Raw genomic sequence first — 17,982 nt, 5'->3', positions numbered from 1 at the left:
CCCACTCCCGGCCACGGCACCGCCCCGGTGTCTGTGCCCCCCACCCCAAAACTGGCCCTTGGTCCCTGCTTCTCCCTATCAGAGTAATGTTTTTAAAAAGTGAAAATTTAAAGGGGGGGACTTTTTTTCTAAAGAAGAGAAATAGGCGATGCACTTTTTAAAAAAGATTTATTTATTTTAGAAAGAGCGAGGGCGCCAACGAGGGAGGAGGGACAGAAGGAGAGAGAAGCGGCCTCTGCGTTGAGCCCGGAGCCCATAGCGGGGATCGATCTCACGACCCTGAACACGTAACAGGACCTGAGCTGAAATCCCCTGAGAATTAAGGGACTGCCACCAGGCACCCCTGGAAATGCATTTTTTTTTTAATAATTTATTAAGGAATGTTGGGTTAGGTTCTTAGGAAGTGGAGTCTTTCTAAATAATCTTCTTGGAGTGGGGCGCCTGGGTGGCTCAGTGGGTTAAAGCCTCTGCCTTCAGCACAGGTCATGATCCCAGGGGTCCAGCCCAGCCCCACCTTTGGCTCTTTGTCCTCCTCTCTCTCTCTCTCTGTCTGCCTCTCTGTCTACTTGTGATCTCGGACTGTAAAATAAATAAATAAAATCTTGAAAAAAAAAAATCTTGGATTTAGAGACACCCACCCCCACCCATCCCCTACCCCCCCACCCCCCACCCTGCTAGTGAAGGTCACACTACCAGAAGTCCCTAATCTGCAATCCTCTTTATTTCTAAAGGGAAAGGGAAAGAAACCACCAGGGAAAGGAAGTAGTGATTTATAATGAAGTCACGTGAGCCAGGCGGTGGAACTACACATTTTCAGTCTCTGGAAGCTGAGATTGAATGGAAAAAGGCTTTAAATTGCCAACTTCATATCAAAGTCGCACCTTAAACCCCGCACCATCTAGGCTGGGGGCAAAGTTTTCTAAGAGCCAGTCTTGAAAGAGCCTGAAGAGTATTTTCCCGGAAAAAAAGAAGCAACAATCCATTAACAGCCCTAGGGGCAGATTCTATCACCATTTCTTTCATATGGTTTGTCCTGGATGTATCATTTTCTCACCCCTGGTTTATTCTTTCATTCTTTTCACAAATATTTGAGTGTCTTCTGCATGCCGGACTATGTGATAATAACACCAACCCGGTGCCATCTTTCCCTATGGCTGAACTTGTCCTTCTGTTAAACCTCCCATCAGGTGTGCCCTCCTGCTCTCCGGACGGCTCCGTCTCTGACGTCAGTCTCTTTCAATATCAAGGTGACATTTTTGACCTGGACACAGGTAATTCACAGACCAAATCCCAGCCACAGGCTCCAGTTGCCTTCTTTTTGTCTTTTTTTTTTTTTTAAGATTTTATTTATTTATTTATTTGACAGACAGCGAGAGAGGAAACACAAGCGCAGGCAGAGGGAGAGGGAGAAGCAGGTTTCCCACTGAGCAGGGAGCCCAATGCAGGGCTCAATCCCAGGACCCTGGGATCATGACCTGAGCTGAAGGCAGCCACTTAACGACTGAGCCACCCAGGCACCCCCTCCCCAGGTGCCCATTTTCTCTCTCCCACGACCCCCACCTCCACCTTCTGCATGTTCTGCTGAAGCCCAGGTTCAAACTGCTCTCTCTGGAACTCTTAAAACTTAAAATTCTCACTGTTTTCATTGGGGAACAAGTAGAGGAATTGGGATCAGAAAAAAAAAGTTAAATCCGAGCTCTACCCTCCGTGTATCTCAATGACATATAACAGGAGAAAACCGCTGTGGGTTTGGGGCAACGGCTCAAAGTGGCTCCGCACCCAGCCACTTTGATGTTTCATGCCTGACTTGCAAATTTGTGACATTTCGTTCTGTTTCATAACACACATTTCTATTAGTATAAAAACATTTGATCTTGTTTACCAGTTTGCTCCCTTCTCCAATTTTTTTTGACGATTTTTATTTATTTATGTATTTGACAGACAGAGATCACAAGTAGGCAGAGAGGCAGGCGGGGCGGGGGGGGGGGAAGCAGGCTCCCTGCTGAGCATTGAACCCCCCCCCCATGCAGGCCTCAATCCCAGGACCCTGGGATCATGACCTGAGCTGAAGGCAGAGGCTTTTTAACCCACTGAGCCCCCCAGGTATCCCTGCTCCCCCCACATTTTTAAGTGAAGCTGTCACTCCAATAACTGACATTATTGAAACCGGCACACCCATGTGTACAATCCCCGAGGTATCCGGTCAGGGAAGCATGAAGTTAGCATGTCAACCTGAGCAGTTCACCCTTCTGAACCCATTTCCTATTCTGCCAAATGGAATGATAAACCTTTCTGATTGTTCTGATCAGGACTGAACGAGGTCCACTATGAAGAGCTCTGTGAAACCAACAGTTGGTAAATACCAGGTCCTGTCGTCATTGTATGTTTTATTTTTTTCTACTGCTGAGTTTCCTAACTAGTGGTCATAGGGCACTAATGTTTGTAGGGGTTATGGGCAGGTGGGGGGGAGGTGTACATAACCTAAAGATCCCATGGTCCTTGGGCCCACCAGCAAGGCCAGTCACCTCTGGGTACATGCAGGCCACACAGAGCCCCTCGGAGTCTGATGTCCTGCTCTGTGACCCCCGCAAGGAGGCAGCAGGATCAGCAGCATTTGCGGCTTGCTGGGCATAACCTGGGCATCGACCTCTGAGGCCAGCTGCAGAGTGCACTGCTGTCCCTTGCGGAGGAGGGCTCACAGCCCTGCTAGAGGAGTTGGGTGTGAGGGACCCAAGGAGGACGAGCAGCAATGCTGGGAGCTTTGGGCCAGAGCAGCCCCAGACAACTGACCCAGATCCGTCTTTACCTAACATTAGATCTCTGTCCAGTTTTGGCTGTTGTCCAAACAGGGTCCAAGCTAACTTCAGAGCAACTGCTTGAACACTGCTGATGGCGGCGTGGTATTAAAAATATTTAACCTCTGAGATGGTACAGGCATCGACCAATCAGAACAGAGGCCAGCTAGCCACAAATAACACATGCCAGCTCATACCAGGTGGGTATTTTAAGTATTTATTCTGAAGGAATGTGCTTTAAATCAGAGCTGTCATTCGTTTGAAATGCTTGCCTGGAAAGCATTTGATCGGATTAAAAACTGGTTGTTATTGCAATAAATTTCAATTGTACAACTGTTAATGAGAGAAAAATAAGATGCTTCTATAAATCTAAATTATATAAACGTTTAATATTAAAATTTAAAATTTTTATTACTTACTTGAGCTTCCAATTGTTCATAGCTATCAAGAACTTGAAGAGATCCTTCTTTTTTTTTTTTTTTTAATTTATTTATTGGGGCGGCTGGGTGGCTCAGTCAGTTAAGTGTCTGCCTGCGGCTCAGGTCATGATCCCAGGGTCCTGGGATAGAGCCCTGTGTCAAGCTCCCTGCTCAGTGGGGAGTCTGCTTCTCCCCCTCCCCCTGTCCCCCAGCTTGTGCTCTCTCTCACTCAACTAAATAAATAAAATCTTTAAAAATAAAAAATTAAAAAAGAAAGATTTATTTACTTTTAGAGAGAGAGAGAGCACACAAGTGAGGGGAGGGGCAGAAGGAGACAGAGAGACTCTCAAGGAGACTCCCTGCCAGCGACAGGCCAGCACAGGGCTCAATCTCATGACCCGAACATCATGACCCAAGCAGAAATCAAGAGTTGGATGTTTTACTGACTGAGCCCCGCAGGTGCCCCTTGAAGGAATCTTTTTTTTTTTTCCAAAGATTTTATTTATTTATTTGACAGACAAAGATCACAAGTAGGCAGAGAGGCAGGCAGAGAGAGAGGAGGAAGCAGACTCCCTACGGAGCAGAGAGCTTGATGCAGGGCTCCATCCCAGGACCCTGGGATCATGACCTGAGCCGCAGGCAGAGGCTTTAACCCGCTGAGTCACCCAGGTGCCCCTGAAGGGATCCTTCTTGAAAAGTCTTGGTAGTTATTGCGTCTAGCCAATTCAAACATAAAACCTGATAATAAAAAGTCACATTCACAGAGAAAGCTAAAATGTGAAAATATTTTATTTGGAAATTTTATGTAAGTTCAATATTTAATGCTAATACTTTCATTTTATTTTCCAAATCATAATTACATTATATTATATATATATATTTTTATAGATTTTATTTATTTTATTTGACACAGAGAGAGAGAGATCACAAGTAGGCAGAGAGGCAGGCAGAGACAGAGGGGGAAGCAGGATCCCTGCTGAGCAGAGAGCCCGATGCGGGGCTCGATCCCAGTACCCTGGGATCATGACCCGAGCCGAAGGCAGCGGCTTAATCCACTGAGCCACCCAGGTGCCCCGTTTTTTTGTTTTTTTGTTTTTTTACCAAATCCCATACAGATCCCTAAATCCACTCCCCACCATCAACGTTTACCTCAATGCAACATACAAATTGTACGATTTCTCTGTGTGTGCCCTGCCAGGAAAAGGATTCCAAAACACCATTCTAGTAAACTCTAAGTTCCAATATGTGCTTTGTCCTTTTGGCCAGCCTCTAATCGCTGTGCCTCAGAAAACAAGTAACAGAATAAATGTTTGGTGGGTAAGTGAGTGGATCTTCTGGAAGCTGTAGAGGGCAGCTCTAGGCTGATTGCTGTTTCAGCCAAAAACTGCGACAGCCAGAGAACATGGGGAAGACATTGTGTACGTTTCGGCTGTCTGCATGGATTCCCTTTGGCCTAAAGAACGGTAAAAGGGTTCCACAGAAGGAGTCAACAAACTGGTCTGTGCTTGCAGACGCTTAGAAATGATCCTGCCTCAACTCCAGCCTCCCTGAGACACCTGGCCAGGGGCTTTCGGGGACACTCTACTCACTGTCACACAGTTACACTGTTACACTTCCTTGTCCCCTGGCCTTAAAGAAAAATAGATATTTTTTAGCAGGTTCAGAATACTTTCTCCCAAGTTTGTCAGACTCCCCACTCTTTATTTTACCTACAAAGTTACACACTCAACAATGGTTCTGAGAATACGTCACACACTCACATGGAGTTACTTCCATTAATGGTATCATTTCCTTTTGAAATTGTTTATGTATTTATTTATTTGACACAGAGAGAGAGAGAGAGAGAGAGAGAGTACAAGCAGGTCTCAGGACCCTGGGATCATAACCCAAGCCAAAGGCAGACGCTTAACCGACTGAGCCACCCAGACACCCCATGGCATCATTTTTTGAACCTCGAAAATAATATGTACTATTTGAACATGATGAGATTGGTTGTTTGGTGGTTTATTTGCCTGTTGGATGGACATCTGGAGCCTGATTGATCCGACCACTTTTATCTGGATGCCAAATAAGTGGCCGGCTGGGCCTCTCCCTGGTTGGAATAAGCCTCCTGGGGCAAGAGAAAGGGAGGGGAGAGCATGAATTTATGTAAGGAAAGACCCACCCGATGAAGTTTAAAGATCACCATCATGCAGTTTCCAAGTCAAGCCAGGAGAGGGCTCAGAAAACTTCTGCCTGATTGTCTAATAAGAGGAACTTCAGGAAATGGACAGAGCACTCCATCACTCTTCCATCAGATGACAGGCACAGTCATTTAGTCGGCCTGATTTCAATCAGACCACAACAATTTTTTTAAAACGATTTTTTTTTTTTAAATTTAGAGAGAGCACAGCGTAGGGGAGGGGCAGAGGCAGAGGGAGAGAGAACCTCCAGCAGACTCTGCAGTGAGCACACAGCTGGTCTCGGGGCTGGATCTCACAATCTCAAGACCATGACCTGAGCTGAAATCAAAGAGTTGGACGCTCAACCAATTGAGCCACCCAGGCGTCCAAAGCCACAATTTTATTATACAGTAGGCTAGCTTCATGTGATCTTTGCACCATTTAATTCTTTCTTGAAGAAAATGATGAGACTTCTTCAAGCCCGAACCAGTTTTCCCCTGTGTTTCTTTTAGATGGCAGTCCTCTTTGCCTCCCTCAGGAAGTCAGGTGCTTCCGAGTAGCTCTCCTTCGCCTGCAGAGCAGAGGCTGGACGAGCTAACCTCTCCTGACTTCCTGGTGATGACGCAGAGCTAAAAGCACATGGTCAATCCGGTCCTTGGTGGGAACGGCATTAGATAAATGCGGGGGCCAATTATTAACTGTAAACTATATACTCTGGGTAATAGATCTGACTCATTACGAGTGAGACTGAATACTCAGTAATTGAGGACCGAAGCAACTAGCCAAAAACCAAGGTTCCAGACTGACACAAAGCTCAGGGACATGTGGGGAAATGCTGTTTAGACAAAGCCATCTGCAAGCCAACTCACCCTAGGCAATTCAAACCAAGAGAACATCTTTATACATGCTTGGAGGATAAGGACCAATGCTTGAAGTACAGAGAAAGTTCTCATACAATAAAGCAGGTATGATACAATGTTTCCTGCAGTATCATGAAGTCAATGGGATGATGAAGTATTTGTTCTGTTTCGTTATGACTTACTTTTCCATCCCAATTTCTTCCTATATTCAACACTTGATGTATTTTACTTCATTTGTCTTTTCAATTATCCTATAAATAAAACATTTATATTTGATAAGGAAACTGGAGTGTTAAGCCAGTAATGTCAATGTATATTGCAAGGCCACTTCCTCCCCAGGATCCAGGATGAGAGATGGTCTTACCTGTTAAAGGTTTCAGTCAGAGTGGTAGGAAGAGAGTGAGTCTCATCATTTATTGGACAGTAAAGAGAATTTTTTTTAAATCCTCCTGAATTGACATCCTTCCTATAGCTGCTATCAAAATGGTTTCAGGGGCGCCTGGGTGGCTCAGTGGGTTAAGCCGCAGCCTTCGGCTCGGGTCATGATCTCAGGGTCCTGGGATCGAGTCCCGCATCGGGCTCTCTGCTCAGCAGGGAGCCTGCTTCCCTTCCTCTCTCTCTGCCTGCCTCTCCGTCTACTTGTGATTTCTCTCTGTCAAATAAATAAAAACAAAAACAAAAACAAACAAACAAAAAAAAAACCAAAATGGTTTCAGACTTCCACTCTTGACACTTATGATCCACATTTCAAATATTCACTTCATTACTCGAACATGGTTTCTGGAACGATAGCTAGCAGCTATATAATTTGTCTTAGCTCAGAGTTCAAAGACCAGAACGAGAACAGAATTCAGACCTTCTGATTTCTAATTGAATATCCTGTTCACTGCCTTGTGGATGGGTCAAATCGACCTTTTTCCTCTTGGAGTCACCCTTGACTTGATTTTCTCTTTTAAATTTTGATCTTCTTTTTAAAATCTTTAGTTTTTTTCTGATTACAAAAGTGATACATGTGTATTGTACAAAGTGACAGTCCATCTTTGTATAACCCCACCTAATCAAGGTTGTATTTCAATGCACAGAAGTCTTTTGAAAAAAATCAAAACTCGGTTTAGCTTATATAAAGTGGTTGGCAACTTTCTTTTTCACCTTAAAATGTCTTGGAAATAGACAAACCATAGGAAACTCTTAATCTCACAAACTGAGGGTTGCGGGGGGGGGGGGGGCGGGGGAGGTTATGGACATTGGGGGAGGGTATGTGCTATGGTGAGCGCTGCGAAGTGTGTAAACCTTGGGGCACCTGGATCGCTCAGTGGTTTAAGTCTCTGCCTTCGGGGCGCCTGGGTGGCTCAGTCGTTAAGCGTCTGCCTTCGGCTCAGGTCATGATCCTGGGGTTCTGGGATTGAGCCCTGCATCGGGCTCCTGCTCAGCAGGAAGCTTGCTTCTCCCTTTCCCACTCCCTCTGCTTGTGTTCCCTCTCTTGCTGTGTCTCTTTCTATCAAATAAGTCTCTGCCTTCAGCTCGGGTCATGATCTCAGGGTCCTGGAATCAAGCCCCGCATTAGGCTCTCTGCTCAGCGGGGAGCCTGCTTCCCCGCCCCCACCTCTGCCTACTTGTGATTTCTCTCTCTGTCAAATAAATAAATAAAATCTTAAATAAATAAATAAAAATTAAAAATTTAAAAATGCCTTGGAAATCTTCAAGATAAGCTTTTTAAAAAACTGATTTAGGGGTACCTGGGTGGCTCAGTGAGTTTAGCATGTGACTCTTGATTTCAGCTCAGGTCATGATCTCAGGGTCATGAGATTGAGCCCTGAGTCTGGCTCTGCCCTCAGGGGAAGTCTGCTTCTTTCCTTTTCCCTCTCCTGCCCCTCCCCCTGCTTGCAAACGTGCGCACTCACACTCTCTCTTTCTCTAAAATAATCTTTAAAAAAATAAAAATAGTGTTTTTTAAAAACTGCCTTGTTTAGGTGTAATTTATTTACCATAAAATTCACCTATTTTTTTTTAAAGATTTTATTTATTCATTTGACACAGAGAGATCACAAGTAGGCAGAGAGGCAGGCAGAGAGAGAGAAAGGAGGAAGCAGGCTCCCCGCGGAGCAGAGAGCCCGATGCGGGACTCGATCCCAGGACCCTGAGATCATGACCTGAGCCGAAGGCAGCGGCTTAACCCACTGAGCCACCCAGGCGCCCAAAATTCACCTATTTTTAAGTGTACAATCCAATGACTTTTTGTCAGCTTGTGAAACCATCACCACAACTGTTTTAGAACATATTCCTCATACCTAAAAGTTTCCTCGTGCCTGCAAATAAACTTTTTTAAAAGGTGCATTTTTGTGGGTAATTACAGTCATGAATAACAAGTCCCAGAAATTTCCATCCTGCCTAGCTTTCACTTGCTGCTGGCAGGCAAGAAGAAAATTGCAAAAGCCCATCAACAAATGTTGGAAGAAAATACCATAAGCTGACCGACAGCTGTTTGCTCAAAATAGTTTATTCAAGCACTCCAGCTTCTACTGAGTGTCAGCCAAGTAGAGGCTATTGGTTAAGTCTGTAGGGATAGCAAGATAGATAATAGCGGTCTTCTGGAATAAATTGATTGTGAGCCCAACAGTATGCAACCTAAGAGTTTCAAGATTCAATAGTTTTTTTGTTTTGTTTTGTTTTAAAGATTTTATTTATTTATTTGACAGACAAAGATCACAAGTAGGCAGAGAGGCAGGCAGAGGAGGGGGTGGGAAGCAGGCTCCCGCTGAGCAGAGAGCCCAACTCGGGGCTTGATCCCAGGGCCCTGAGATCATGACCTGAGCCGAAGGCAGAGGCTTAACCCACTGAGCCACCCAGGCACCCCAAGATTCAATGGTTTTGAGACACAAACGTTTTCCAGATGGGTGTGATATTTGGACTTCAACTTCCAGAAATCATGATAAAGAAACAGCAACCAGATTTCCTTTCCCACCTTAAAGAGCCAAAAAAGGACAAAAAATATGAAACAATGGCTTTCAATACACTGGACATAAAGCCACAATGGATAATAATCCCCAATAAAGGACAATAAACAGGGTGAGCCCTAATACTTGCCCTGGTTTACTACCTTGAGCTTACAGGCTACAGTGCAGGGAAGGAAAGCTGAGGCAGAGCTCAGCGGAGTCCTTGAGTCGTGAAGAGAGTCCAGAGTGACCAAGGCGGCTAGAGTTTACAGGCCAGAGTATCAGAGAGAACACACGAACGAACACACACACACACACACACACACAGAGAGAGAGAGAAAACCCCAGAGACCTGTAGAGGGCCCTATTCTGCTATTTACCAAGTCCTGGCTAGGGCATTCAAGTAAGAAAACTACCTGAGCCTGGGAAAAAGAACCACTTGAAAGGATTAGAGGGAAAGGTGCTTCATGCACCGGCCAGGCTGGGCATAGTGCCTAGTTTCACTAGCCAGATTAGAAAAGCTCATAATTTATGGGGCATTGGGAATAACGTTCATAAAGGTCTTGCCTCAGGGGGAATAATGAGCCCTATAGCTGGCACAGCTGTGGCCCTATCAAATCTTAAAAGCAAGACCCCAAAGAACCAAACTATTTCCAAGTAACTTATTGCACCCCAGAACCAAGTTCCAGATTTACAGAAGCACAAAAATATCCAGCACTAAAGCAAGGTAAAAGTCATAATATCTGGCATCCCATCATAAAATTACCAGGCAATTCTGCCTTCCGCTGGGGTCATGGTCTCAGGGTCCTAGGATCAAGCCCCGAATCAGGCTCTTTGCTCAGCAGGGAGCCTGCTTCCCTTCCTCTCTCTCTGCCTCCTTGTGATCTCTGTGTGTCAAATAAATAAATAAAATCTAAGTAAATAAATAAACAAATAAAATACTCTTCCTTTAAAAAATAAAATAAAATTACCAGGCGAGTAGAGAGACAGGTAAATGGGACCCAGGAGGACACACACCAACCAGTACAAACAGACCCAGAAGTGACACAGATGGGAGAATTAGCAAAGACATTAAAACGATTATTATATCTGTATTCTCTATCTTTAAAATATTGATAGCGTCATGGGCAATACAGAAAAGATTACACTTAAACTTTTAGAACCAAGCCACATACAATTTCCAAGGCCACTGAAAATGCTCAACAGCGAAAGACTGCCACTGTTACTAGAAATCTCAAAGACAAAGCCTTTAAAAGAGAGGCAAATGTATAAACTTTTCTTTTTATAAAAAGTAATTTCTACACCCAGTGTGGGGCTGGAAGTCAGGACCCACCCAAGATCAAGAGTTGCTTGCTCCCCCGACCGAGCCAGGCACAAACTTTTCTTAAGTATTTGGCTCTTTTGCGATTTTTTTTTTCTTTTTAATGGAAATCTGTTATCCTCCGGTCTGCCACTATTCAAGGCACCATCTTTTCGGTCAAGACGCATTAGTAGTGCACAGAGTCCACCGCCCATTTCCTTTCTCTGGTCCAGGACAAGCCTCAGCCCTGACAGAGGCCACCCACGCCTGGGACTTCCACCAGGCACCCGTTTCTCCCAACGCCACTGCCTCAAGCACACCTCCGCCCCAGCTGGAGGCTGAGCCGGTTCTCCGGGGCGGAGCAGGCCGAGACGGGGAGCCTGCGAGCGGACCGGGCTTAGTCCGCGCGGCCCTGCGGCCCCTCGGCTGCCGGCTCCGGCCCAGAGGACCGCGGACGCGGGGACACTCGGGCTGGAGCCCCGAACGGCGCACGGGAGAGGACACCGCCAGCCGGCCTTCCGCCACAGAGAAGGCGGAAGCCGCGAAACGCCCCCGCAGCCTGCAGCACTCCCAAAAGCCCGGACCCGCCCGCGGCGTCCGACGTTCCCGCCGCGATAAATCCAGGTCGCGGGAGCCGGGCAGGGGTCGCCTAGCAACCAGGAGCCCAGAGAGCGGACGCCAGGCATTGGCCTGGCTGCGTCACGTGGCTAGACGCCCCCCCCCCCGCTCCCTGGAAGGTGACGCTACCGTCACGTGATACGGCGCAGGCGCGTTTCCGCCCGGCTGTGGGACAGCGGAGGTGGCGCGGCCAGAGCACTGTGTACCTGGGGTCTCGGCCGCGGCCTCAGATGGGGTGGTCAGAGGGTGACCAAAGGGGCAGCTGGGGCTTTTCCGCACTAGTGACAGTGAAGTGATAAAACGGTTCCAGAGGCGGTCGTGAGGCTTTGCTGGTCGTGCAGGAGCCTTTCCTGAGCATAACACTCGTCAGATGCTGAGGTCTGCCTCCTGTGGGCACAGAAAAAGTTGTGTGAAATTTGAGATATGTAATAAGGGGTGAAATTTAGGGATATTAAGGTTATTATATTCACTATTCATTATTTAAGGCTGTCATGCTCAGCACTGGCTAGAAGAGAGATCCAGCGTCTCGGGTAAGAGGCATCACTTCGGGGGGCCGGGGGTAGTGTCTCTCCGAGGTAGTTATTGGAAAGGTACAGCGTCACCGTGAGCTCATAGAATTGAGCAGGTTCTCAGAGCCTGGTTACCCCCCTGTCAGTTCTTAAATCCTAGGTCCCCGCGTGCAGGCCAGGGTTCGGGGCATCCCGCGACAAGCCTGTGAGCCCTGACCGAAAAAATGTCCCAGATGAAAGGGATTTGAGGGGCTCCTGGGTGGCTCAGTGGGTTGAAGCTTCTGCCTTCAGCTCGGGTCATGGTCCCAGGGTCCTGGGATCGAGCCCCACATCGGGCTCTCTGCTCAGCGGGGAGCCTGCGTCCCCCTCTCTCTCTGCTTGCCTCTCTGTCTGCTTGTGATCTCTGTCAAATAAATAAATAAAGTCTTAAAAAGAAAAAAGAAAGAAAGGGATTTGAGATAATTGGGATGGCCCAGCTCTTTTTAAAAAACTGCCAGGAGGTTGCTGGCAATACTGTTCTTTCCTTCTAATAAATTTCACGCTAGCCCGCAAAGGAGTTTAAAATATTATGTATACTCTGGAATATTGACACATACACACCCATGGCCATCCTTGATTCCTCTTTCTTTCCACACCTTGTGTTCAGTGCGTCAGCAAGTCATGTAGATTCTGTCTTCAAAATGAATTCAGAATCTGACAGCTTCTCACTACCTGCACCCTGGTCAGATTCCACAAGGTCTGTCACCGTGGGTTATTGCTTGTTCTATTGCTGGTTCTAACTAGCCCACCAACGCCTTCCTCTGCAAGTCAGCCAAAGTGATTTTGTTTTTCTTTTCAGTAAGTTCTGCACCCAACCTGGGTCTGGAACTCAAAACACCGAGATTAACAGTCACATGCTCCGCCGGCCCCGCCAGCCAGGTGCCCCAGCCAAAGTGATCTATTGACACACGGGTTACATCATGTCACTTCTCTGCTCAAAATTCTCCAGTGGCTTCCTATTTCAGTCAGTGAAAGCCAAGTCCTTAGGATCACTTGTCCCATGGGTTCCTATCTACTGTCCTCCTCATTCACTGATTTCTGAAAATGCTGTTCTTCATGTGTTTCTGGAACAAGGCAGGTATAGCTCCATATTTAGGTCTATGGACCTGCTATTACCTGTGCTGAGTATTCGTGGATGTCCGCATGATTTACTCCTTTGTTCTGCTTCATCCTGCTCAGATGTCACCTTATAAGACAGACTTTTCCTGACCACCCTCTGCGAAGTAACAACCACTGCATGTCCAAATTCCTCACCCTTCTCCCAACACTCCCTGTCATCTGCTTGCTCTTTTCCCCTGTCAAGCATTTATCACCCCCTGACAAATTTTGTATCTTCTCTGTGACCCCTTACTAGAATGTAAGCTCTTACTAGAATGTAAGCCCAGTGTGGATAGTCTTTTTGTCTTGTTCCCTGCTGTGCCTAGAACAATGTCTGGCATTCAGTAGATGTTAAGAATGGTTGAAGAAATTAATGAATGGTCTCTGTCCAATATGGTTCTATTTCTGATTATGGCGGGTGGACCAAAGTTGTTCCAAGAGGCTAAAAGACTTTGAACATACCCCTGCTATTGTAATGATTCTCACATTGGCAGTGCCCAATGAGAATGTTTTGTTTCCACTTTATATCTTAAAAGCTGGCTCTGTACTCTCAGCCATGATACCTGAGATTTCTCCACAACTATGATGTGGTGTTCCAAGAAGAAAGATGCACGTTTTTCATGGAAAAAACTAAAAACAACAGGAGCTTCCTGAAGGGAAAAAATAGGAAAGCAATTTAACTATCAAGTTGGGTATTAAACCAGGTATATCAGGGGTAGATCAATAAAATCCTGGTGAGATGTCAACAGAAGAGTGAACTAGACTTGTGTCAATCCAGAGGTTCTTGGGGAAATTTGCCTTCCCTACCAAATTCTCTGCTGAAGCCTAGAAATCTGTAGCTGATGATTGATACCTTTATCCCTATTAACATGCAACTACCTAAAGAGAGACCAGACAGAGTTTCAGCAGTCATTAGTACCTTAGTGTGAGTTGGTCCAGCTCCTTTCTTGAGAGCAGGTTTTAAAAAGGCAAGTGAAGAAAGTAGGACCCATGAGAATGAAGAGGAACAGGTGGAGAGAAAGGGAGCCAAAGAAGGAGCATCACATTGAGTTTGCCAAGGACAAACTTTGGCCTGTTTTGCACTTTTGCCCAGGCTGACTCTGGTAATCAAAGTACATTTTGATCTCTAGCTACAGACTTCTGAGTAGGCAAATTATGGTGCTTGAAATTACAACCGTAATTACCTGCAATATTTTGATAACCCAATGAGTACACGGTACACTGGAAATGAAGAGGAGGAATTGACCTAGAATTTAGTGGAACTGAAATGCTACCAGACTTTAGGAATGATAAGCAGGAAAGGGAAGAGGCATTGCATTATATATCTGCACATGATCCTGGCCTAAGAAATAGGAAACCAAAGTTTTTGTGTTAAGGTAAAATGAGTAAAATGGAGCACTGTCTGCTATCAGTTGACATGCCAGGAACAGCAAGGTAAGAGAGACTTCTTTGAGCAACCGCGAACTGATGATAAGGGGAAAATTCAAAGAACAATATCTACCTGCTTAAAAAAAAAAAGAAAGAAAAGAAAAATGAGTACTTAGAGTGTTTGGGCATTTAGTCCCTATTATAGAAGTTTTTTTTTAAAGATTTTATTTATTCATTTTTGCATGCGTGAGAGAGAGAGTGAGCAGGAGAAGAGCAGGGAGGAGCAGAGGAAGAAGCAGATTCCCTGCTGAGCAGGGAGCCCAACGTGGGACTCAATTCCAGGACCCTGGGATCACGACCCAAGCCAAAGGCGGACACCTAACTAACTGAAACACCCAGGCACCCACCAACTGTAGGAGTTTTAAAAATCAAATAGGGTAAATGCTTTTAACCAATCTGTTCTTCCTAGTAGAGAAGAATTAGGCAAGAACCTAGAAGTAGGCAGAAACTTTGCTGGTGGTGACCATATGGTGTTGAAAGGGTTTTGGAACACAGCCAGGTGTCTTCAAGTGTACTGTGCCAGCAGAATGCTGGTGCTCTAGTTAAAGGTTGAAAATAGATGTTTTTTGTTCTTAAAGGTTTGGGGGGTTTTTTTGGTTTTTTTTTTTTTTTTTTTTTTTTTTTTTGGTTTTGGTTTTTGGTTTTTTGGTGGTTTTGTGTTTTTTTTACAACTTGGAGATCCTTCTATTCATTAGCTGTGTGAACCTGGGCAAGTTGGTTAAAATTCCCACACCTCAATTTCCTTTTGCATGAAATGGGAATGAATACAATACAAGACTCCCCTGCCATCCAAAAGTTTGGCTTATGAAACTTCAGTTTTATGAAAGACCTTCATTAGTACTTGTTTTCACTAACCAAAAGAAATCTAAAGAGGACATTCGATTTGAAAATGGTAGTCACTTCTTTGTTTTGCACCATTTCAATTTACAAAAGGTTTCATAGGAGCCATCTACTTTCAGATAGCAAGGGAAACCTGAAGTTCCTATCTCTGTGGGCTTTTAGAAGCATGAAATGAGGTCTTACATGTATCCATGTAAAGTAGTGGTTAAGATTGTGGACTTGTGGGGTCCCTGGCTGGCTTAGCGAGAAGAGCATGCAACCTTCCATCTCTGGGTCATGAGTTTGAGCCCCCTGATGGGTGTACAGATTAATTAAATAAATAAGTAAACTTAAAAAAAGTGGGGACTCAAGTCAGATTGCCTGGTTTGAATCCTAGAACGGCCATTTACTACTTGCATGTTGGAGATGCAAAGTCTACCTCATAGAGTGATGAGAGAAGTGAGAGTCCACACTCTGAACCAGTTCTCAAGAAGCATTTGAGCAGAGTCCAAAAGGGGTAAGGCCCATACCTTGACATAATAAGAGTTGTATATGAAAAACCTATAGCAAACATCATACTCAGTGGTGAAAAGCCAAGAGCTTTCCCCCTAAGGTCAGTAATGAAACAAGGATGTCCACTCTCACCACTTTTTTTCCTTAAGATTTTATTTATTTAGGGGCGCCTGGGTGGCTTAGTGCGTTAAGCCTCTGCCTTTGGCTCAGGTCATGATCCCAGGGTCCTGGGATCGAGCCCAGCATTGGGCTCTCTGCTCAGCAGGGAGCCTGCTTCCCCTGCCCCCCACCTGCCTCTCTGCCTACTTATGATCTCTCTCTCTCTGTGTCCAATAAATAAATGAAATCTTTTTTTTAATGTATTTATTTATTTGAGAGAATGCATGTGGAGGTAGAGCGAGAAGCAGGATCCTTGCTGAGCAGGGAGCCTGACTCGGGCCCTGATCCCAGGACCCGGAGACTATAACCTGAGCCGAAGGCAGACACTTAACCAACTGAGCCACCCAGGCACCCCTCTCTCTTACCACTTTTTTTTTTTTTAATTTATGTAAGTAATGTCTGCGAATGACATATCTGATAAAGGGTTAGTATCCAAAATATATAAAGGACTGATACAGCTCAACACCCAAAAAACAAATAACCCAGTTAAAAAATGAGCAGAAGGCAAGTCTCCAAAGAAGACATACACATGGCCAATAAGACACATGAAAAGAGGCTCAACGTCATTCATCATTGAGGAATTGCAAATCAAAGCTACAATGAGATACAACCTCATACTTGTCAGAATGGCTAGAAACAAAAACCCAAGAAACAAGGGTTAGTAAGGATGTGAAGAAAAAGGAACCTTCTTGCACTGTTGGTGGGAATGCAAACCAGTGCAGCCACTGTGGAAAATGATGAGAAGTTTCCTCAAAAAGAAAAATAAGAAAAACTCTACAATCCAGTAATCACACACTTGGGTGTTTACCCCCAAAATACGAAAACGCTCATTCAAAGGGCTACACGCACCCCTGTGTTTGTTGCAGCATTATTTACAATAGCCAAACTATGAGGGCACTTGGGTGGCACAGTCGCTTAAACAACTAACTCTTGGTTTCAGCTCAGGTCATGATCGCAGGTCATGATCTCCTGGGATCAAGCCCCATGGTGGACTCCACACTCAGTGGGAATCTGCTTGAGATGCTCTCCCTCTTCCCCTGCCCCTCCTGCTTATGCTCTCTCTCTTTCTCATAAATAAAATCTTTAAAAAAAAATACCAACCAAACTATGGAAGCAGTCCACGTGTCCATTGATAGATGAATGGATAAAGAAGATGTCGCAGGTATATGTGTGTGTGTGTGTGTGTGTGTGTGTGTGTGTACATATACTTGTGTGTATACATATATGTTTATATATATATAAAGAGAGGTGTATTCAGTGTACCATTTATTGTTGCTTTGTAACAAACCACCTCAAACTTAGTCAAGCAAAATAATCATTGTATTATGCTCACAGATTTGTGGGTCGGGGATTCAAAAAGAGTACAGTGGAGATGGCCCCATGGCATCTGAGACCTCTGCTGGAAAGACCCACATGCTGGAGATGGCTCAATGTCTGGTTGAAACCAGCTGCAAGAGTCTTGGGTAGTTTTCCTAGGAATTGACTTTGATCTCAGCTGGGTTGTTGCCTGGAACATCCACACATGTTCTTTCCATGTGGTTTGGGTTTCCTCACAGCATGGTTGTTGGGTCCTAAGACCCAAGTGTTCCCAGAGAACCAGGCAGGAGCTATATTGCCATTTATAACCTAGCCTCAGAAGGCACACGATGACATTTATACCAGAGTCAGTCAGCCATGATTCAAATGGAGGAACATACCCCCCATCTCTTAATAGGAGGAATGTTAGGGTCACATTGTAAGAAGAACATGTAAGATGGGAGATATTATTGTTGCCATCTTTGGAAAATAAAATCTGTCACACCCAGGCACCAGAGCACCACTAGAAAAAAGATGTAACACGGAAAAATTAGTAAAACGTAGGTTGGATCCTTGATACCACCTGACAATCCTACATCATTTCTCTGTTCAACTTGCTCCAATTTGCAATGGATATTTCAAATATCCTCTGCCATAGGTCTATGTAGATAGTAGTAGACTATGTAGGTCTCACCTAACACATGTTCCGAAAACCTTTTTCTCCTGTCCATGTCCTTTAAAGAGGTGAGAGAAGCTAAACACCTACTTTCCTACCCTTGCTTGCATCTATGTGGCATAATGGTGGCCAGTGAGGTGTAAGCAGAAACTTGCTGCAGGACTTCTGGCCAAGTTCTTGCCTTAAACAAGAAAATGCTGCATGGCGTGGAGGCAGCCAGCCATATCAAGACGCTCCAGGAAAGGCCAAAATATTTACAGAAATAGAGGCCCCAATATTATTGTGTCACTGAACAGATGCAGTTTTCTACCTCCTGGCTTCCTATCCTGTGAGAAAAATAAACCTTGATTTGCTTAAA

General features: G+C 45.1%; 1 long non-coding RNA gene across 2 annotated transcripts; it reads right to left on the bottom strand.

Moving 5' to 3' along the window:
- Positions 1 to 193: 193 nt before the first annotated feature.
- On the bottom strand, positions 194 to 12,931 carry LOC116567688. 2 transcript variants are annotated; one of them, XR_004276297.1, is made up of 3 exons: positions 12,197 to 12,931; positions 11,294 to 11,474; positions 194 to 302 (listed from the first exon to the last, which is right to left on the bottom strand). It is a non-coding gene; the product is annotated as an uncharacterized LOC116567688 (long non-coding RNA). The 2 variants fall into 2 exon arrangements; XR_004276298.1 differs by lacking the exon at positions 12,197 to 12,931 and adding an exon at positions 11,814 to 11,904.
- Positions 12,932 to 17,982: the final 5,051 nt, after the last annotated feature.

Source organism: Mustela erminea, chromosome 10 (assembly GCF_009829155.1).
Source record: "Mustela erminea isolate mMusErm1 chromosome 10, mMusErm1.Pri, whole genome shotgun sequence".
Taxonomy (NCBI): Eukaryota; Metazoa; Chordata; class Mammalia; order Carnivora; family Mustelidae; genus Mustela; species Mustela erminea.
The sequence above is the reverse complement of the archived record's forward strand: the minus strand, read 5'-3'. Positions and strand labels throughout refer to the sequence as shown.